Source organism: Equus asinus, unplaced genomic scaffold (assembly GCF_041296235.1).
Source record: "Equus asinus isolate D_3611 breed Donkey unplaced genomic scaffold, EquAss-T2T_v2 contig_590, whole genome shotgun sequence".
Classification (NCBI taxonomy): Eukaryota; Metazoa; Chordata; class Mammalia; order Perissodactyla; family Equidae; genus Equus; species Equus asinus.
Window position 1 is genome coordinate 15,665 of NW_027225283.1, and position 22,996 is coordinate 38,660.

The window sequence follows — 22,996 nt, forward strand, 5'->3', positions numbered from 1 at the left end:
AGGCGTCCCACATATAAAGTAGAGGAAGATGGGTACGGATGTTAGCTCAGGGCCAGTGTTCCTCAGCAAAAAGAGGAGGATTGGCAGCAGATGTTAGCTCAGGGCTAATCTTTCCTCAAAAAAATGAAAATAAAAATAAGACTTGCATATCCTATTAGTTTGGAATTCATGTTATTTGTTTTACAGTGCAAGCTGAAGTGTACAGAATATAAATAGGAGAAGAAAATCCCAGGACTGCATTAACATCTTCAAGGTTTAGCTGTCTTCCTAAGCCTCACAGACAGCACTGACAGAGCAGCAAGCAGTTTTAAAATGGGGGTCATTTGCTAAATCACGTCCTTCACATGGCTCTGAGGGAGTGTTCCAGAATGTTTTCCCGTGACATTTTAGAGCACGACTTTCCCACAGATGGTTTCCTTTACCTGGTCACTGCTTGGGAAGTACTGAATAAAAAATCCAAGAAGAGCCCCAGCTGCCACACCAATTACTACCTCCAAAATGCCTCTGAGGACATTAAAAACCGTGGAACCTTAGACACACATAAAAAAAAATCTTCAGTCAGAACTCTAAATCCATAAATACAAAGACTTTACTTCAATCATCACACAAAGCATCTGATTACACAGAAGGAAAAGTTTACAGATATTTCCTGCTCTCCACAGTCTTAAATATATGTGACTTAAAGTGTCTAATAAAATGGGCCTATCTTATAAGAAAGGTATGCATTATTAGAGATAAACTTCAAAATAGGCATAAACTATGATTTGTGCACTTTTTTGTACATTTACTTCAAAAAACTTTACCTAAAGGGCCTAAGAAAATATGAAAGATAAAATTCATGATTCAGAGCTAATTGGTATGATATGCATAGGCTGGGTGAGTAGACTGATCTAGTTTTCAAACAGCCATTTAATAGCCTGATTTTTTTGTGTGTGAGGAAGGTTGACCCTGACCTAACATCCGTTGCCAATCTTCCTCTTTTTACTTGAGGAAGATTGTCGCCGAGCTAACATCTGTGCCAGTCTTCCTCTATTTTATGTGGGACACCGCCACAGCATGGCTTGAAGAGCAGCGCTATGTCCGTGCCTGGGATCTGAACCCACGAATCCTGGGCCACTAAGGCAGAGCACACGAACTTAAACCATTACCCCACAGGGCTGGCCCTACGAGCCTGATTTTAAAATAACAAATGTACACTGATTTTAGTAGGTTTGATATGTATAGAATACAGGAACTTAATTTGAGAATTAAAATCAAGAATCTTTTCTTACTATGATGAGTGTAAAGGACTCATTCCTTCTTGAATGTTTATTCTAAAAGCAAACTGAAAACAAATTATTTTTGAAATTGCTCTTAGAAGAATCTTTATTTCTTACTCAGCTTCTTTGAAATAATAGAGAGGTAAGTAGAACCAATATTTTCCCCCATATCATACAGAACTTAGGAAACTTTAATTAAAAAAACTTTGTGAACACATTGTGCAGAAAATTATATTAAAGTTGCTCAAAGGGGCCGGCCCAGTGGTGCAATGGTTAAGTTCACACATTACGCTTTGGCGGCTAGGGTTTGGCAGTTTGGATCCCGGGTGCAGACATGGCACCACTTGGCAAGCCATGCTGTGGTAGGCGTCCCACATATAAAGTAGAGGAAGATGGGCAAGGATGTTAGCTCAGGGCCAGCCTTCCTCAGCAAAAAAGGGGATTGGCAGCAGATGTTAGCTCAGGGCTAATCTTCCTCAAAAAAAAAAAAAAGTTGTTCAACACATAAAGCCCTTCTTCACACACTATTCTAAGAAAAAATGTACTAACTAGTTATTGTGGGTTTTTGTCATTGTGGTTTAGAGTACACAATATGTCACCCCAAATATGCCACTGGGGCATAAGGATTATTCTGAGTTGAAGGCAATTGAGAAGAAGCAGATATAAGAAAAGCTCTCTGCCCTCTCACTATTTGCCCAAAAGCAGGACATACATTCATAAAGGTGTCCCCTCTCCTTTTTACCAGGAAGGACAGAAGTTAATCACTGAGACAACTTGGGACACTTATGGGCCCTTATCAGCCCCAAGACAGCACCAGAGGAATTCACATCACAAACTTTGCTAAAACAAGCCCTTATCTACCGTTAGGTCCCCATATGTTTCTTTTCCCACAATTTGCTGCCTCTAGAAGCTCAAAGCTCCTTTATCTTGTGCTTCTCCACATAATTATTGTTCTTTGCTAAAATGCTGAACAAGCCCAAATTCTGACCGCTCCTTTGACTTACTCATCTTTGAGGTCTTGTGTAAGCACAATGCACACGTTAATAAACTGTTTTTCTCTTGTTAGTCTGTCTCTTGTCAGTCTGATTACAGGGCCCCAGTCAACGAACCTGGTGTGGGAAACGGTTTTTCCTCCCCTACAGTTTCAATTATCTCTTGTATTTAAAAAAATGATTACCTCTGTAGTAGTTTTATTTAGCTAGGACAGCTCTCTATTAGGTAATAGTGTGACTGTCAAAAACATTTATCTGTGATAATAGTATACGTTGCAAGATATTACAGTAAATAATTTACTATAAATGTGTAGAAAGTAACTAACCACTTTCAGTCTCCCGTATAGTAAGATTGTTTAAAAGAAAAAAAGACTTCTTGGGCCCCACCTCTGAAAATTCTGATGCAGTAAGTCTGGCCGGGCCTGGGATCCACATTTTAAAGAGGCTCCAGGTAGCTCCTATCCAGATGGTCTAAGGACTGCATTTAGTAGGGCAGGGCAGAGGGTACAGAGTATTGTCAAGTAGGAAGGTTCTTCAGGCTAGCCCCACCCCCACCCCCACCCCTCAGATTATGAAAACCCCAGCAGCCACTCCCCACGGCCCTCCCTACCCTGCTCCTGTGTGATTTTAATGCAAACTCTGTTGCTCTAAAGCTGTGGTTTCCATTCCCAAAGATTATGATTTAAGTGGCCTAAGGTAGGGCCCACATATGAGTATTTTTAAAAAGTTCCCAGGTAATTATAGTGTGCAGCTGAGGCTGAGAACTATTGTTTTAAAGGTGTATACCAGGAAGCAGGGAGAATGTACGATTGGACAGGTACAGTAGAGTTAAAATAGAGACAAGGGTGTAGATTCGACCTAATTGGTAATAGAGAATCCTTGCTGGTGCTTGAACAAGAAAGTAAGACTATCAAAACAATGCTTTGAGAAGATTAATTCACCAGTGATACACGGTGGGGACTAGACGTAAGGCAACTTCAGGGTGTGGGAAGAGGTGAAGTACTAGGTAATTGGCATACGTCAAATATAGTCATAAAATGGGAGGATAACCATGGGGCAGAGAGACTGAGAACACAAGACTTTCTAAGGTGTGTTCCCACTAAATAATCTGAAGCTAAACTTAGCCCACAATTACATTTTGTCAATAATATGAAATTGCAAATCTTATCTTCCAGTCTTGGAAACAGATTAAAAAGTGAACTTAAATGTGTGCTGTCCCAAAGGATAATAAAGGTGTTGAATAACAGTAGGGAAAAAATGCCTTAAGTTCCTGTTTTATTACTACTTAAAACAAAATATGTCTGTATCAGACAGTTATTAAGTATTAATAAGATACACATTAAAATAATTATTTCCCCTAAAATGTTAAAGACGAGAGAACAGAAACTGTCCCTCCCACTTGGACTACTTTGTCCTTTGTGCTCACTGAAACACCTGCTCACCCTCTGTGCGCAGTCTCGAAGGCTGACCCTCCCGGGTGGCTGCATGCAGAAGCTGTTCTCCTTCTTTCGACTTTGCTCTTTTGAAGCCCCCTCACGCACCTACCACAGTACTTGAGCATTTTATATTTAGAGGGTGAAGGGAGTAAAGACAAGAAGCCACTGGTTTCTCCTTAGGTATAGAACTAACTCTTGGAGTTGCTTTTTCTATTTTAATTTGCCTTAATCAATTATCAAGGAAATATGCCACACTCACAACATCATATCTATGTCGCTAGAGCATAAGAGAACAGCACACATGAACTGATCAGTTTACCTGTGGAAAAGGCCATGCCCAAGCACGTGTTGAAGCCAGTGGTGGCCAGAATGTCATCAAAGCTGCCAGCAGCCATGAGTAAGGTCGGGACACCTTTTTCAACACCATAGCCCCCTTCCTGCAAAAGGAGCATTGAAGGCACCACCACAGCTGGAGACACAGCACCTAAGACAAAACTAAGCAGGCAGCACTTTAAATATTTATGATAGCATCTTCTTCATTATTACTATTATTAGTGAAATTATAATAACCTCCACTCTTTCAGAGGTTACACTTTAGACAATTACAGTCTTTCAAAGGCAGTGAGGTCCCAAACAGAAACACACGCACAGCTACAAGTTCTACAGAACACTTCTTCTGAGCGTGGCCATGGACAACTTGCGTTGGGACTACGCAGCCTGTCTGAAATCTGTATTTACGGCTGGTCTGGGAGACCTAATGGGGTGAGGCCCCAGGAATCTGCCTTCTATCTAAACAAAACATCCACGGCATGAGGTTTGAAAAACACGGCCATGGACTTTTTGGATTGGAATCCAGTGATGCGAGGCCTTCTATCAGGACCTGGCATGTAAAAATCAGACAACAGATTAGAAGAGGAAGGCCATAGTGACAGTAACAGTGACACTGATAACGGCAGCAGTAGGATAGCAGAAAGCATTTATGAAGCTCACTATGTACCTAACACCATTTTAAGCACTTCACATATATTAACTAATTTAATCCTCACAACCACCCTATGAGGTAGCTACAATCATTATCTTTGTTTTGCAAATGAGGAAATGGAGGCACAAAGAGATTAGGTAATTTGCCGAAGATCACATACTGGAAAGTCAGAGCCGAGATTTGAATCTAGGCAGTATAGCTCGAGAGTGTTAACCGTGAGAAGTAAGTAGTTCTTACTTCTTGCCTACTTATCAGCACCAAATTATTATTATTTTTTTTAAAGATTGGCACCTGTGCTAACATCTGTTGCCAATCTTTTCTTTTTTCTCCCCAAAGCCCCCCAGTACATAGTTGTAGACTGTAGTTGTGAGTGCCTCAGGCTGTGCTATATGGGACGCCAATGCCACCTCAACATGAGCCGTGGGGCTGGCCCCAACACCAAATTCTTACCAAGTACTTTCATATTTATTTACTTCTTATGGCTCTTAAATCTTAGAAGTAGGAACCAGGGGCTGTCCCAGTGGCATAGTGGTTAAGTTCATGTGCTCTGCTTCGGCGGCCCAGAGTTTGCTGGTTCAGATCCTGGTGTGGACCTATATACTGCTCATCAAGCCATGCTGTGGTGGCATCCCACATAGAAGAACTAGAAGGATTTACAACTAGGATATACAACTATATACTGGGCCTTTGGGGAGAAAAAAAAAGAAAAGAGGAAGCTTGGGAACAGATGTTAGCTCAGGGCCAATCTTCCTCACCAAAAAAAAAAAGAAGAAGAAGAAGAAGAAGAAGAAAGAACTAACAGCAGGAGGAAAATACAGCAGAACAGATAATCATAAGAGCCTGGTGAAAGGAGGAGGAGGCCTGTGCTAGGTGTGGATCACCGTTGAGCATTCGTTATCCTTTGTATGGACTTTGAGGAGAGATCTGGCATCTCTCACTGGCATGGAATCAGGCATAATAAAAGTCTATTACTTCCTCAATAGTTTAAATTATTATAAAACTGTCAAAGTTAGCACCTACAAAGACATACACTATATTTTGAAGTTATAATGTTTATATGCTGGTATATTAATAGTCATAATATTATGCTGGAATATCTGTATTGTATTTTCTGATGTCCTTACGAAAATATTATGCATTCACTTGTATAGCGTCAGAGAAAGTCCTAAATGTCCGTGTGTATTTTCATACGACAAAGAAAAATCATTACCCCAGTATAAATCCCCATTGCCACGGCAAACCCATTAGGAAGTGGGCAAGAAGAGCAGATGAGCATGCCTCCACAAGACAGGGACCCATGGCTAATCTTACACAGACACCCTTCAGCTTCCTCAGGGCCTGAAATATAAAAATAGACATACGAAATAACCCTCTAAAGACACACAGAGAGAATGACATTAAATGCTTTTTCTTCAGTGTTCAGACTGTCTGGATCATCCATCATGAATTTTCCAGGTAATGAGTTTTATTTAACAAACATTTCAGTGTTCTAAGTGTTTTAGAGTTGGCTTATTAGTCCTCATAGCAACCTATGACACAGGGGATAATATTATCATCATTGTTTAGATTTTCTCATCCAAAAAGGCACAAGTTAAAGCTGTTCTCCAAGATCATGAAATTAGTGAGTGGTGGAGCTTGGTTTGAGCTCGGCCAGGCTGCTTTCAGAGTCTGTGCTCATAACCTCCACACTAGCTGATCTAACCGTCTCGGTGTTGGCCATATGTATAATTTGTGGCCCCAGAATGAACCGGATGTAAAGGCAATCCTCAAGAACATTCATTCCTGCTTTCAAAAGCAAACACGAAAAAAGCACACTTTGAGACTCATTCTGTATGCTAGGCAGTTTTCTGAGCCAGCATAGTTAGTCCTAAACACTCGTATAGGGCTTTCCACACCAAAAATATGATGTCTTCTCTCTCACAACCCTTATTTATAACTACGGCCTGTATCTCTGTCAGAGAAAAGGGGAGCCTTTATTCTTGGTGCTGTCCCTAGATAGACAGTAACTCCACCTTTCTCCAAGAGAGAGTATGGGAACATCTTTTGGGGACAGTCCTGTATGAAATAAATTTCATTCTGTCGTTCTGAATGCTGTGCAAAGTGTCCACATCCATTTCCTAAAGCTCAGTCATTCTAAATACTTGCAATATTGGAAGAACAAAATTCCAAGTCAATAATTAGAAATTTATACTTCAATACCTGTGGATCAAGCCCAAGGCCAGCACGAACCAATATGACAGATAGTGCTATGCTTCTCAAAGCGGAAGACCACTTCTGCTTGATCTGTACGTTATCATTGATGACAGGGATATTTCTGATGAGAAACCCAGCAAGCAGCATGCCTGGGATGGAGAAATCAAACAAATCTTTAGTTTTCAAATACAGAAAATATTTTCAGTACTTTAGATGTAGAAGAGACTATCCCAGGATTATAATCCCAGGAACCACTTCTTTTATGCTTAGTCCTTAGATGAAATTATGTCAAACTTTTGATGAAAAAAAAAATTACAGGAGCTAAGAAAAGGCTTTAATATGCAGATAAAAATGAAAGATTAGAATAATTAATAATTCATTAATAATTGAACCTGAAAGAGAGAAACAGGATGTAGTATTTGGGTAGAAAGTATGATCAAATTCTGAATATAAAATGTTTTAATACAAGGCCCAATTCAGTCATCTCTTTGTATGCAAACAGCAGAAAGATTCTAAAATTATTTACCATGCCAGATTACTTGAAATATCAATACCTATATGGGCTCTATTTTACCTATTTTCAAACCAGATAATTTAATAAAAAACATATAACCTGCTTTGCAAAGGCTTAGAAGTGAGTTATCATGAAATAGACATTGTTCTGTCATGTCAGCTGGTGGCTCTTCTTTCCTTCAGCCATTCAACATTTATCAAATGCCTTCGGTACTTTCGACACTATAGTAGGTATTAGAGATATTGCAATGAACAAAGGCTCAGTACTATCCCTCAACAAGCTTTCAGTCTATGGGGGCAACCTCAATTTTATGGAAGCATGAGGAGGCCTTATACAAGCTGAGACAAGGAAGGGTGAGTCAGCAGGGGCCAAAGAAGGGGAAGGGGAATGAAGAAGGGGCTGGAGAAGTTGAGAAGTTTCTGGGAGAAATAACAGTTTCTTCCAAGGTATGAAGGGAAAGTGTGACACATTCTGGGAACTGCAAGTAGTTGAGTGTGCCTGAGGAAGCCGGGTAGTTTGTCAGAGAATCCTGCCCTCCCTGATACCACATGCCCAGATAGGGGAAGGATTTCTCCTCAGAGACTGCAAGCCGTCCACACTCCGTTCTTCTCCAGCAGGACTCTTTTCTTACCACGTCCTTATATGGACCACACTTCAAAGGACTAAATAAATTTACTAACTTTGGGTTGTTTTATATGTAAGCTATGAGAATAGAGATGAATTACAAGTATAGCTTTTTGTGACTTGTTCCAGACACCATTAGGCAAGGAAGCATCTCTTCCAGGCATTTCTCATTGCTGCCATTTAATCTAGAAGAAGTTATGAATTCTGCAGTCATGATCTTTCTAGAATTTTTGAAAGTAAGAACCAGCCTACAATAGCTGTTTTTAAAAGAATAATAATATATTTGCTCATGATAAAATTAAACCATGACAGACAATGTAAAGTGACCAGTACATGTCCTACCCCAAGTGCAACTTTCCAGCTTCATTCCCCAAAGGTTTCCACTGTCCAGAGTTTTCTGTGCCCTTCCAGAAAGTTTCTCTACCTATTAAAGCATGCTTCTCTGTGTGTGTGTACGTGTGCTCTTTTGCACTGGACACAAATGAGAGCATGTTTAAATACCATTGTATAATCTGTTTCTTTTCCACTTAACAATATATCGTGGACATATTCCCAATGATGCACATATATATTTGCCTTGTTTTTTTTAATAGTTGGAATAGTTTCTCGTTGTGTGGAAGTACCATAATTTTTGGACTAAGTAAGGGACTTGAAGGAACTTTCCAGACTTTTCATTACAAACAGTGCTGAAATGAGCACAGTATTTATTAACTGCATGCCAGACCCTTACTCTACCCTGGTAATGCAGAGGCGAGCTACACCAACATGGGCCTTGTCCACATAGAGCTTACATATTTGTAGGTTTGTGCAAGTATATCCATAGGATAATTCTTAGCAGTGGAAATGTTAGGCTCCAGGGTACAGTGTATATCATTTTTATAGATATTAATGAATTACCAGCCAAAAATGCTGCACTAACCTTACATTTCATTAATTTGTCAACAGTTCTTTACTGAAACTTAAAATGTGAATCTAAACCAGCCCTAAATTGATTATAGCATACAACTACCTGAAATCAAAAGGAATAATAGTCTAATAAGAACTCACAAATATGTAGGAGTTTCTTTTGGAGTTTTGGAGGGGATGAAGGAGCATTTTTCATTTCTGAGATGAATGTACAAACAATTTCCCTGAGACAGTTCTGTTTGCCGATGGCCTCCGTTGATGTGGCCACCTGACTGTGATTAGGAAGGCGCCCCCTCTGGCCTCTGAGCCCCTGGGGGGGCCTTTCCCTTGGGTGTGGAGAAAAGAATACCTTCTTTGATAAGGAGTATTCTTCTTTCCTCCTTAATTTCTATTACGGAAATTTTTTAAAACATGCAAAAATTATCAATACATGGCCAATCTTATTTCATCTACTCTCAAGTTATTTTGAAGCAAATCATTATTGAAAAAAATTTCCAGCAACCCAGACCATCAGCAAAGGAAACAGTGTCCTAGGAAAGTTGTTTTCACATTCATTTTTGGAATAAAAAATGCTCCTTCATCCTCCATCTCTGGCAATTATTTCAATGAATTTTTAAAAATATGGAATAGGCAATCACCACACATGTCTGCCTTAACAAGTCTTCTTTATGGATTCAGATAATGTTTCAGTTTTAGATACTGGCCCTAATACGCTAAGAGCCAGTAAACTTCTGTCACAAACGTACCACTATAGAAAGGGATGGTAAGACACATTACGTACGTGACTTTTAAGAATGATTTCAGTGACCTCAGGAGATTTCATGTAATCACAAAGCCCAAGGATTTATCATTTTGCAACATGTGTATTTTGCTTGTTGCAATAACAGGCATGGAGTGGAAAAGAGAAGGATGAGGTGTAAAGGGCCTTTTCATGGCGTCTAGAACAGTAGTCCTCAACTTAGGTTGCATATTAGAATCACCTGGGGAGCTTTTAAAAATTCTGATACCCAGGGCTACTCCATTCAATTAGTTCAGAATCTCTGGGGTGGGTCCCAGGCATCAGCTTTTTAAAAAATTTCCCAGATGATTCCTACGTGCAGCCAGGTTTGAAAACTTATGATTTTTCTGTGGAAAGTGTGGTCTTTGAGCTTATTAGAAAGGCAGAATCTCAGGCCTCACCCCAGACCTACTGAATTAGAGTCTGCATTTTAACAAGATCCAAGGTCATTCTCTGGATAATAAAGTGTGAGAAGCTCTGACTTAGATGCAGGGGTTAGTAAACATTTTCTGTAAAGGGCCATACAAGAAACACTGCAGGCTTTGTGGGCCACATGGTGTCTGTTATAAGTTCTCAGCCCTGCCACTGTAGTATAAAAGCAGCCACAGACAATATGTAAATGAATGAGCATGAGTGTGCTCCAATAAGATCTTATTTACAAGAAGAGATGGTTTGCCAACCCTTTATCATAGCACACAGGCATATTTAGAAACAGCCCCCCTTTTGTTTTTTGGTGAGGAAGATTTGCCCTGAGCTAACATCTGTGCCAAGCTTCCCCTATTTTGTATGTGGGACGCCACCACAGCATAGCTGACAAGGGTGTAGTCCACAGCCAGGACCGGAACCCACGAACCTGGGCCACTGAAGCAGAGTGCACGGAACTCAACCACTACACCACCGGGCTGGCCTAGAAACAACCCATTGTCATAATAATTCAATTAAAAACTTTAACAAAAAGCACCCATGATAAACAATATGAATTAAGTGAAATAACTTGAATTTTACCTAAATTGAAAAATATATTGAGAAACAGTGTAGAGTAAGATGTAAATAATTCTACTTCTTTTTACATTTAGTTTCAATTGCTCACCACAAATTCACAAGAAAATAATTTTGGTCTATGTTAACCAATCCTGAGGTCCTCACTAATAGAAAAAAATTTTTACTTAGGAAATGTGTGTGTGGGGGGGGGTCTGGCCCTGTGGCTGAGTGGTTAAGTTCATGCACTCTGCTTTGGCAGCCCAGGGTCTCACTGGTTTGCATCCTGTGCACTGACCTAGCACCGCTCATCAGGCCATGCTGAGGTGGTGTCCCACATAGAGGAACTGGAAGAACCGACAACTGGAATATACAACTATGTACTGGGGGGCCTTGAGGAGAAGAAGAAATAAAAAAAAAAGAAGATTGGCAACAGATGTTAGCCGAGGGCCAATCTTTTGAAATAAAAAAAGGAGATGTGTGCAAATATGCATGTGTAAAAGGTACATGGTTTTTAAATAAAACTTAATGATTTATAAATCTGTGAGAAAGGGACACAAAATGTCTTTTGTGGTATACTGAAAGTAGTACACTGAAATTTTGTAATATGGAATTTTTAAAAGAAACATTAAAGATATAATACCTAGTTTTAAGACTAATTTTTACGTGTCGTATCTGCACAGTTCTCATGGCCTCTGGAAGAATAGTTTTGTAATACATGTTGGAACTTCACTCGTTTGTCAATGATGTGAGTGACTGACAACATATTAAGCCCTGGGCTGCAGCATTTGCTGATTTCTGTATTACAGATACTTCTACCAGGGCTGATGTTAACCTACCAACCTGACGTCATTGAACGTGGAGCTGGGAACAGATGGGCAGTGACACACCGTGATATAGTATTTCCATAATCTCAAGAGGAGAGATAAGAGGAAAATGTAGTAAAATAATTAAGAAGTGATTGGTTTTGAGTATTGCTCTTGTGTTTAATGCAAGTTATTTAATTGTAAGTATATATAATTTAATTTTCAAATTGCTGTTTACCAACTGGCTCATAAAACTCATCACAATTTAACAATCAGCTTTAAGGGCCAGCACAGCAAATACAGAAATAGTTTATTCCTTTATTTCCCAAACTACTATTTTAAAAATATGATTTACTCTGAAGGACACAGGAAGTGTTTGGTACTTACCAAGAAGAGGAGGTAGTGGAGGCAACGTAGGTAACTTAATGAGCCCCAAAAGTTTCCCTCCAAAGATGGCACAATAGAACAGGATTATAATTCCAAATAGGTTTCCTCCAGGAAGACATTCACTGCCAGTAATTGACCACACTACAGCCCACAGAAGAACAAGGATGGTAACTGAAATAAACCAGGAAAACTTCTATCAATAAGTTGTCATATGTCGGTTTTGATATAATCTAAAAGTTTTTAAAAATAAATACTGAATACACATACAAATATTTACAACCATGTGTAAGTTTTGAAGAACACCAGTGATATGAACAACTGGGTAATTACCAACCATCTGAAGAAATAGGATACTACCAGTGCCTTGAAGGCACCTCTGTGTTCCTCTTAATCCCATCCCCCATCGCCTTCCACACTGCTACAACTACTACCTTGAACTTTTTTTCTTTTTACCATTCCCTTATTATTCTTTTTAATTTTACTATAAATATATCAGTAGTTAATAAAAAGAGAAACAATCACTATCTTTAACCTCTTCACAGGAGCATGAGAATACTTGAACAACCACACTCCCCTATTTTAGCTCTGCCTTGAATTAAACATTAGCATTGTTTCTCTTCTATGTTGACGTTTGTTTAGAATTACTCAGATACTTACCTTTTTGGGGGGGCCATCATTCATTGTGGCACCTCAAACCTTTCCTCTGGGACAATCATCTGGTTACCTGAAGTATTTGCTTTAGTAGAGGCATTTCTGTTAGAATGCAAAATATGTTTCCCTGTTTCAAAAACCTTGTGTTCTACAAAATCAGACACTGAAAACAAAAAGACTTATGGGAAAAACAGAGTTGGAGCAGACGACCCAAAACTCAAAACTCAAAACTTGTGACCAAAGCACTAAAAAACAGTAACAATTCTAATACAGTATCAGCACAGTTAAATCTCTACTGACATCGCATCTAAAGTCAGTCTCTTCTTTGCAGACTTAAACCCTGGAACCACACTTCCTTTTTCCCGAGATGTAGAATCTTGAGGGCATTTGCTTTAAATAGAGAGCAGCTCCATCAAAATCTTATGCAGATTGTAGCTTATTCATCAAACAAAGGTTTGTTTGTTTTTAACTGAGGGAAAAGTGTTGGCAGCTTCTTCACCTGTACTGTCAGCTTCTTCATCCACGTGTGGTTTCATTAGATAGCTTAACATTGTGGGAAGTTTAAAAAGTCTTTGAAGCCCCTAAACCAGCAACTAACTGCCCAAAAAGAACGCACTTTCACAGAGATTTCAGCTTTTTAAAAGGTCCTCAAGTTGATAAGGCTTTATCTTTAATTGTAAGAAAACATCTATCTGATTTTTGTTTTCAATTCACTTTGTATTCACTTGCTATTGCTTGATGATGAAAAATACTAAGGTGACAGGAAAAATTATGTACAAAAATGCAAATTCCATCTGGCACTCACACAATTCCCTCTTTACCATCGCATAAGAGCTAATTGATGGTACAGAAACTCTCTGTAGCAAAGCATGTTATGTTTCTCATAAGGCTCTGTTGGTAGTAAAGTCTTAGTTTTGTCTGAAATTATCTTCATTTTCATTCTTAAGACAGAGTTTTTCTGCATATACAATTCTAGGTTGAGAGTTACTTTCTCTCAGGTCCTTGAAAATATTACTCTTTGGCTTTCTGGCTTTCATTGCTGCTTTTACGTCTAATTTCTGCTTTTTTAGGGAATTCTTTTTCTTTGGCTGTTTTTAAGATTTTTTCCTTTTCTTTGGTTTTCTGCAATTTCAGTTTGATGTATTTAGGTATGACTTCCTTTCGGTTTGCTTGGGATTTAAGTTTTTCACTAATTCTGGAAAATTCTCAGTCTTCATTTCTTCAAATATTTCCTCTTCTCCATTCTCTATTCTCTTTTTCTGGAACTAAGATCAGACAGTCATACTCTTCTCCATGTTGCTATCCCTCATTTTCACATTTTCCATCTTTGTGTGAACTGCATTCTAGATAATCTCTTCAGATCTCTTACTAGTTCACCAATTCTCTTGTCACTTAACCCACTGCTTCATCTATCCACTGAGTTTTACATTTCAATTACTGTACTATATCTTTCATTTCTAGAAATTCGACTTGGTCGTTAGCAAAATGTTTGTTTATTTTTTAAAAATAGTTCCTTGTTTTGTACTTATATTTGCTATCTCCTCTTTAATTTCTTTACAGATACCAAAAATATTTTCTATTTTCTGATAATGCAAATTTTTGAAATCTCTGTTTCCTTGTGCATGTTGTGATCTTTTAAAATTTGTTGTGACAGTGACCTCTTCCTTGGAACTTTACCTTTGGGGATTGTTGGAGCCTTAGGTTGAATGTGAGTTTTCCTGGATCGGATCTGCATTTGCTTCTACCATGTGCTTAGAAGCTTCCAATCTGGGATCACTTTTAGATATATTTTCAGCTTGTGTTTTTTATGTGAATTTGGAGCACAGATCAGCATGGAGTTACACATTTTTAGTGGGACGCTCCTCTCCCCCAGCCAGCACCATAGTTGAGATAGGTGTGGGTGCAGGCCCCATCTGCAGCTGCCACGCTGGGCTCCAGCTTTGTGTGGGTGAGGGAGGATGAATGCTCCTGAGACTTCTGCCCACCTGGACCAGCTCCAGCGCAGCCCCCTATGCTCTCAGGGCCTCAGAATGACTCTCAAGCTCACAGGTGTTTTGCAGAAGCCTCCAGGGTGAAGGCCAGCTTGAGTGCATATTTATCTCCTCTGCTCAGTTTGGTTTTGGTGTCCAATGACTTCCTGTTTTCTTCACAGAAAAAAGGTACATTTAAAAAGACTTAAAATACTGTTTTCATCTTGGCATAAGTGAGAGAATTGTTCACTGAATCTTGTCTACCATACTGCTAGAGACTGAATCTAATGCCCCAGTTTTTACATCCTCACAGAATTCTTCCTGATTTTCTAGGCTTATGATGATGTTACAATGAAATAAATAACTTAAGGCCTTCAGTATTTTCCAGTTGGCTATAGGGGCTGAAATTTCTATACAGTATTGAAGGTATAATGGGAAAGTAGGAATTACCAGCTACTAAATTTTACTGTATCACAGCATGAACCTGATTTTATACTAAATTCAGCAAGGTAGTTTTCTACTTCAAGACCACTTTTAAAAAAAATCTCTAATTTTCCTTTCCTCTCCCATACTCAAAATTCAGTTCTAAATACACAGTAAATATATGTGTATAAGGTTTCTCTAAATCATCTTTAATTTAGTTAATAATTTACTTCTCATTTATGATTTTGGAAAATCATTTTTTCACATGTAAGATTGACTTCTTAAGACAAATACTTATGTATTCTGAATGGGCACAGGAAGGAGTATAGGAGAAAGCCCTCTTGTGAGCCTCAGGAACAGAAGTACAGAAAACAAGAGAAGAGGTGCTCACACACGTGAGTCCACTTCTCAGGCAGCTGATGGACAACGATTACAGAACTCAAAACAGTGAGTCTCCAGACCACATCGTTCATTTACACCTTTCCTATGTCAATCTGTATCAGTTTTCCTGTAAATGTTTTAACTAGAAATGTGCCATAATTTGAAGGGTAAAAGTTTAAAAAAATAATAAAAAGGACAGAAAAGGTATTAAATTATCTGTTGCCTTATGAACTAGTGTACATTTTGGAACCTGGTTTTCTCCATGTGTTTTAAATAAAGTTTGAGATTTTTTTCTCATGCTAGTTTAGAAAATTAACTAATTTCAGTAAAAACATATCCAGAGTCTAAAGTATAACATACCATTGTTCCAGTTGAGAATGGTAAAATGTCTTTCATTTTCATTTCGTGAGCTTCAGAGCGTACATACACACACAGGTACATTCACACACTTCTTTTTTGAACAAAAAACAGCATTACTGAATCTGAACATCCATTTATTAATCAAATTGATATCAGCTTAATGTTTGGCTGCCTCCAAAGACCAAATCCATTCCTAAAAGACAAATATACCCCAACTCTAACAATATCCAAAATTGTGCTGAGATAAATTCTCAAGGAAAAATCTTCCAAATATTTTTTTTTTTAAATTGAGATTCATAATAGTTTGCATCATTGTGAAATTTCAGTTGTACATTATTTCTTGTCTGTCACCACATAAGTGCTTCCCTTCATCTCGTGCCCACCCTCCAGCCCCCTTCCCCTGGTAACCACTGAACTATTTTCTTTGTCCATGTGTTTGTTTATGTTCTGCATATAAGTGAAATCATATGGTGTTTGTCTTTCTTAGTCTGGCTTATTTCGCTTAGCAAATAATACCCTGCAGGTCCATCCATGTTGTTGCAAATGGGAAGATTTTGTCTTTTTATGGCTTAGTAGTATTCCATTGTATATATGTACCACATCTTCTTTATCCAGTCATTGGTCGTTGCGTACTTGGATTGTTTCCATGTTTGGCTATTGTGCATAGCGCTGCAATGAACACAAGGGTGCATATGTTACTTTGGATTGTTGATTTCAAGTTGTTTGGGTAGATACCCAGTAGTGGCATAGCTGGGTCACATGGTATTTCTATTTTTAGTTTTTTGAGGAATCTCCATACTGTCTTGCATAGTGGCTGCACCAGTTTGCATTCCCGCCAGCAGTGGATGAGGGTTCCCTTTTCTCTACATCCTGTCCAACATTTGTTGTTTTTGGTCTTGGCAATTACAGCCATTCTGACTGGTGTAAGGAGATATCTCATTGTAGTTTTGATTTGTATTTCCCTAACAATTAGTGATGTTGAGCGTCTTTTCACGTGCCTGTTGGCCATCTGTATATCTACCTTTGAAAATGTCTGTTCATATCCTCTGCCCACTTTTTGATCGGGTTGTTTTTTTTTTTTGTTGAGGTGTGTGAGTTCTTTATGTACTTTGGATATCAACCCCTTGTTTGATAAATGATTTGCAAATATTTTCTCCTAGTTGGTGGGTTGTCTTTTCATTTTGTTGATGGTTTCCTTTGCTTTGTAGAAGCTTTTTAGTCTGATGTAGTCCCATTTGTTACCTTTTTCTTTTGTTCCCCTTACCCGAGTAGACACGGTATTCAAAAAGATGTGGCTAAGACCAAAGTCAAAGAGTGTACTGCCTGTTTTTTCTTGTAGGGGTTTTACGGTTTCAGTTCTTACATTCAAATCTTTAATCCATTTGGAGTTAATTTTTGTGTGTGGTGAAAGATAATGGTCTACTTTCATTCTCTTGCATGTAGCTGTCCAGTTTTCCCAACGCCATTTATTGAAGAGACTTTCCTTTCTCCATTCTTTGCTCCTTTGTCAAAGATTAACTGTCCATAGATGTGTGGTTTTATTTCTGGGCTTTCAATTTTGATCCATTGATCTGTTTGTTTTGGTGCCACTACCACGCTGTTTTGATTACTGTAGCTTTGTAGTATGTTTTAAAGTCAGGGTTGTGATACCTCCAGCTTTGTTCTTTTTTCTCAGGATTGCTTTGGCTATTTGGGGTCTTTTGTTGTTTCATATAAATTTTTGAATTCTTTGTTCTATTTTTGTGAAGAATGTCATTGGGATTCTGATTGGGATTGCACTGAATCTGTAGATTGCTTTAGGTAGTATGGACATTTTGACTATGTTTCTTCTTCCAACCCATGTGCATGGAAAATCTTTCCATTTCTTTACATCTTCCTCAATTTCTTTCAGTAATGACTTATAGTTTTCAGTGTACACATCTTTCACCTACTTGGTTAAGTTTATTTCTAGGTATTTTATTCTTTTTCTTGCAGCTGTAAATGGGATTGTATTCTTGATTTCTTTTCCTGCTAGTTCATTGTTAGCGTATAGGAATGCAACTGATTTTTTAAAATTGATTTTGTACCCTGCAACTTTGCTGTAGTTGTTGATTATTTCTAGGAGTTTTCTGGTGGATTCTTTAGGGTTTTCTATATATAGAATCACATCATCTACAAATAGTGAAAGTTTCACTTCTTCCTTTCCAATTTGGATTCCTTTTCTTTTTCTTGCCTAACTGCTCTGGCCAAAACCTCCAGTAATATGTGGAATAAGAGTGGTGAGAGTGGGCACCATTGTCTCGTTCCTGTTCTCAGAGGAATGTCTTTCAGTTTTTCCCCATTGAGTATGATGTTGGCTGTGGGTTTGTCATATATGGCCTTTATTATGTTGAGGTAATTTCCTTTAATACCCATTTTATTGAGAGTTTTTATCATAAATGGATGTTGGCTCTTGTGAAATGCTTTCTCTGCATCTATTGAGATGATCATGTGATTTTTATTCCTCATTTTGTTAATGTGGTGTATCACACTGATTGATTCATGGATGTTGAAGCATCCCTGCATCCCTGGAATGAATCCCACTTGATCATGGTGTATGATTCTTTTAATGTATTGCTGTATTCAGTTTGCCAATATTTTGTTGAGGATTTTTGCATCTAAGTTCATCAGTGATATTGGCATGTAGTTTTCCTTCTTCGTGTTGTCTTTGTCTGGTTTTGGTATCAGGGTAATGTTGGCCTCACAGAATGTGTTAGGAAATGTTCCCTCTTCTTCAATTTTTCAGAATAGTTTGAGGAGAATAGGTACTAAATCTTCTTTGAATGTTTGGTACAATTCTCCAGAGAAGCCATCTGGTCTTGGACTTTTGTTTTTTGGGAAGTTTATGATTACTCTTTCAAGCTCTGTACTTGTGATTGGTCTGTTCAGATTCTGTTTCTTATTGATTCAGTTTTGGGAGGTTATATGAGTATAGGAATCCATCCATTTCTTCTAGGTTATCAAATTTGTGGGCATACAGTTTTTCACAATAGTCTCTTATAATCCTTTGTATTTCTGCCGTATCTGTTGTAATTTCTCTTTCATTTCTAATTTTATTTATTTGAGCCTTCTCTCTTTTTTTCTTGTTGAGTCTGGCTAAGGTTCTGTCAATTTTGTTTATCTGCTCAAAGAACCAGCTGTTAGATTCATCAATCCTTTTTACTGCTTTTTTAGTCTATATTTCATTTATTTCTGCTTTGATGTTTATTATTTCCCTCCTTCTGCCGACTTTGGGCTTTATCTGTTCTTCTTTTTCTAGCTCTGTTAGCTGTATGTTAAGATTACTTATTTGAGATTTTTCTTGCTTGTTGAAGTGGGCCTGTGTTGCTATGAATTTCCCTCTCATGACTGCTTTTGCTGCATCCCATAAGAATTGGTATGTTGTATTTTCATTTTCATTTGTCTCCAGTTATTTTTTAATTTCCTCTTTGATTTCTTCAATGATCCAATGGTTGTTCAATAGCATGTCCACATATTTCCGACTTTCCCAGTTTTGTTCTTGTGGTTGATTTCTAGCTTCCTAGCATTGTGGTCAGAAAAGATGGTTGGGATGATTTCAATCTTCTTGAATTTATTGAGGCTGGCCTTGTTATCCAACATATGGTCTATCTTTGAGAATGTTCCATGGGCACTTGAGAAGAACGTATATTCTGCTGTTTTTGGATGGAATGCTCTATATATGTCCATTAACTCCATCTGGTCAAGTGTTTCATTTAAATCTGCAATTTCCTTGTTGAATTTCTGTCTGGATGATCTGTCCCTTGAAGTAAGTGTGGTGCTGCGGTCCCCTACTGTGATTGTGTTGCTCTTAATTTCTCCCTGTAGGTCTGTTAATAATCGCTTTATGTACTTTGGTGACCCTGTGCTAGGTGCATATATATTAATAAGTGTTATGTCCTCTCGATGGAATTTCCCTTTTATCGTTAAATACTGCCCCTCCTTGTCTCTCATTGTCTTTTTTAACTTGAAGTCTGCCTTGTCTGATAAAAAGTATGGCAACCCCTGCTTTCTTTTGTTGGCCATTAGCTTGAAGTATTGTCTTCCATCCCTTCACTCTAAGCCTATGTTTGTCTTTGTAGCTGAGGTGCGTTTCCTGGAGGCAGCATATTGTTGGGTCTTGTTTTTTAATCCATCCAGCTACTCTATGTCTTTTGATTGGAGAGTTCAGTCTATTTACATTTAGAGAGATTATTGTTATATGAGGGCTTAATGCTGCCATTTTATCTCGTTTTCTAGTTGTTCTATGTTTCCACTGTTTCTCTTCCTTTGCATTTCTGACTGCCATTTCATTTTGTTGGTTTTCCAAGAGGGATTTCTCAGTTCTCTCTCTTTGTGAATTGTGGTTTTGCTCTGATTTTTTTGTTTAGTGGTTACCGTGAGGATTGTATCAAAGATATTGGAGATGAGACAGTCCATTTTCTCATAGCCTCTTATCGCCATTAACCTAAGCAAGTTCCTTCCATTTCCTCTCCCCTTCTGGGTAATTGCTGTTACACAATGCTCTGTTTTTAATTTCCTGAGTTTGTGGCTAAGTTGAAGTGTTTATCATTGCTTCTGATGCTTTCTTTCCCTTTCTCTTTTAAGTTGTAATTGAGTCTTTACCTTCCTATTCTGGTAGAGAGCTGCAGGTTTCTGATCATGTCTGTCTATTTACCTTCTTGCTCAGAGCTTTGTAGACCTTCGCCTTTTTGTTGCCAGTGTGAGGGCATCTTTAATTATTTCTTGTAGGGGAGGTCTTGTGGCAGTGAACTCCCTCAGCTTTTGTTCATCCGGGAAAGCTTTCACTTCTCTATTGTATCTGAGGAAAAGTTTTGCTGGATAGAGTATTCTTGGCTGAAAGTTTTTGTCTTTCAGTATTTTGAATATATTATTCCATTCTCTCCTAGCCTGTGAGGTTTCTACTGAGAAATCTGCTGAAAGCCTGACGGGGCTTCCTCTGTAGGTTATCTTCTTGTACCTTGCTGCTCCTAATATTCTTTGTTTATCCCAAACTTTTGCCGTTTTTACTATTATATGCCTTGGAGAGGGTCTTTTCACATTGATAAAGTTGCGCATACGATTAACTTCATTTATCTGTAAATCTGAAACCATCCCCATGTTTGGGAAGTTCTCAGCAATTATTTCTTTGAATAAGCTCTCTGCTTCTTTCTCCCTCCCTTCTCCCTCTGGGATACCTATAATCCTTATGTTGCTTTTCCTAATTGAGTCAGATATTTCTTGAAGAATTCCTTCATTTTGAAAAAATCTTAGTTCTGTCTCCTCCTCCACCTGTAGAATTTTTACATTTTTATCCTCAAGAAGACTAATTCTTTCCTCCATAAGATCAATTCTATTTCTTAATGATTCTAGATTATTATTTGTGTTTTTCATATCCAGAATTTCTGCTTGATTTTTTTTATAGTTTTAATCTCTTTGGTGAAGAGATCCATTTTGTTGCTGGGCTCCTTGAACTGTCTTTCTGTGTTTTCTTGTAAATCGTTGAGTTTCCTTATGATGGCTATTTTGAATTCTCGGTCATTTAGCTTGTATATTTCTGTATCTTCCATGTTGGTTTCTGGAGAATTGTCATTTTCCTCCTGGTCTGAATTGTTGCTGCAGTTTCTCATGGTGTTTGATGAACTAATCTTTTGTTGTGGCATTTGTGGTATTCTTAGGATGCAGATTCCCCCTGTTACCGCTAGCGGGGAGCAGGAGTAGTGTTTCTGGCCGTACCCCATCTGCTGGAAGCTGTGGGGGTATTATGGGTGCTTGCCCCAGCCTGGGATGCATTCAGGCACTTGTGTGGACTGTCCTTGTCAGGCGGGGCTTCCTCACTAGGCTAGGGCCACTCTTTGGTGCCTCAGGGGCACTCTGAGCTCCCCCTCTCCACCGGAAAGTGATCACCAGTGGGCTCAAAGCTACCTCACCTATTCCCACAGCTGCCTGGGACATGTTCCCTCTTTGGGAGCACTCATGTGTGCCTGGAAGTGTTTGTCCCAGCACAAAAATCTGCTGAGGTCCCTTATGATCCACAGTCCGTGGTGCTACTGAGCTTGGTGGGCAGGGCTTCCAGGCAGAGACCTGAGCTATGGCTGCTCCTTGACAGCCCTGGGGCATGGTGGGCTCCCCCTCCCCGCCAGGAAAGTAAGTGCATGTGGGTTCAAAGCTGCCACACCTATTCCCACAGTTGCCTGGACTGGTTACCTCTTTGGGAGCACAGCTGCACTGTGAGCATTCATGCACACCTGCGAAGTATTTGCCCCAGCTTGGAAATCTGCTGAGGTCCCTGTTTACGATCTGCAGTCCGTGGGGCTGCTGAGCTTGGTGGTCAGGGCTTCCCTGCTGGGACCTGGGCTATGGCTGCTCCTTTACCGCACAGGGGTGTGGTGGGCTCCCTCTCTCCACTGGGAGATCAACCACGAGTGCAGGCTAAGGGTTACCGCCGCCTCCTCTTATGGTTGCCCTGCTGCGTGTTCCCACTTTCCAGGTGCTTGCACCAGGTTGGAGTGTTCGTGTTGCATGCACAGGGTTAGCGGGGAGAACAGGGTGTGCTCACCTGTCTCCATCACTTCCTGGGGGGCCAGTCCACCCACCCTCAGATTTATAGCTGCGTGTGTCTCTCAGGCATCCTGTTGTGCTGTGTGGGTTTCCTCTGTTGGTCAGTAAGTGTCCATTTAGTTATAACTCAAAAGGGAGAGCGAGGAAGGGACTAGCTCACTCAGCCATATTGCTGACGTCACTCCTCCCAAATGTTTTAAGTAATAGCAGCTCTATGGGAATAAATTGAATTGCAAACGAGGATTCTTCCTTATAAAATGATGTGACATTTGGAAGTGTAGCTGTGTTGGCTTAAACCTTAGTTGCATTACTTAACAGTAATAACAACCAACATTTATGTAATGCTTTTCTGTTTACAACTGATTTCTCAATCACTTTTCTCATTGGAGGTCTAACATAATCCTGTGAGATTACTCTGACGCAGAAGAGGAAAAGGTCCTTGATCTCTGCTCTTTTCCTCTTTCTGACAGCTGGAATGGTGGTGACCACAGTGCTCTTGGAAGCCCTCCATGTTGAAGATGGTGGAGCTTTTCAGCCTGGGCCCCTAGTGACTGTGTGGAATAAAGACACATACCATTGTGAATTGTTCACCCAGTAACTTTTTTTTTTCTTTTCAGAAGGGAAGCCCACCCGTTTCTACTCTCCCCTTTTTTTCTTTAAGATTTTATTTTTCCTTTTTCTCCCCAAAGCCTCCTGGTACATAGTTGTGTATTTTTAGTTGTAGGTCCTTCTAATTGTGGCATGTGGGACGCCGCTCAGTGTGGCTTGATGAGTGGTGCCATGTCTGCGCCCAGGATCTGA

The 22,996-nt window shown here is 39.2% G+C and overlaps 1 pseudogene; it reads right to left on the reverse strand.

The window, feature by feature from the left end:
* Positions 1 to 22,996, reverse strand: part of LOC139044105 (sodium/hydrogen exchanger 9B2-like) — a 51,425-nt pseudogene that overhangs the window by 14,387 nt on the left and 14,042 nt on the right.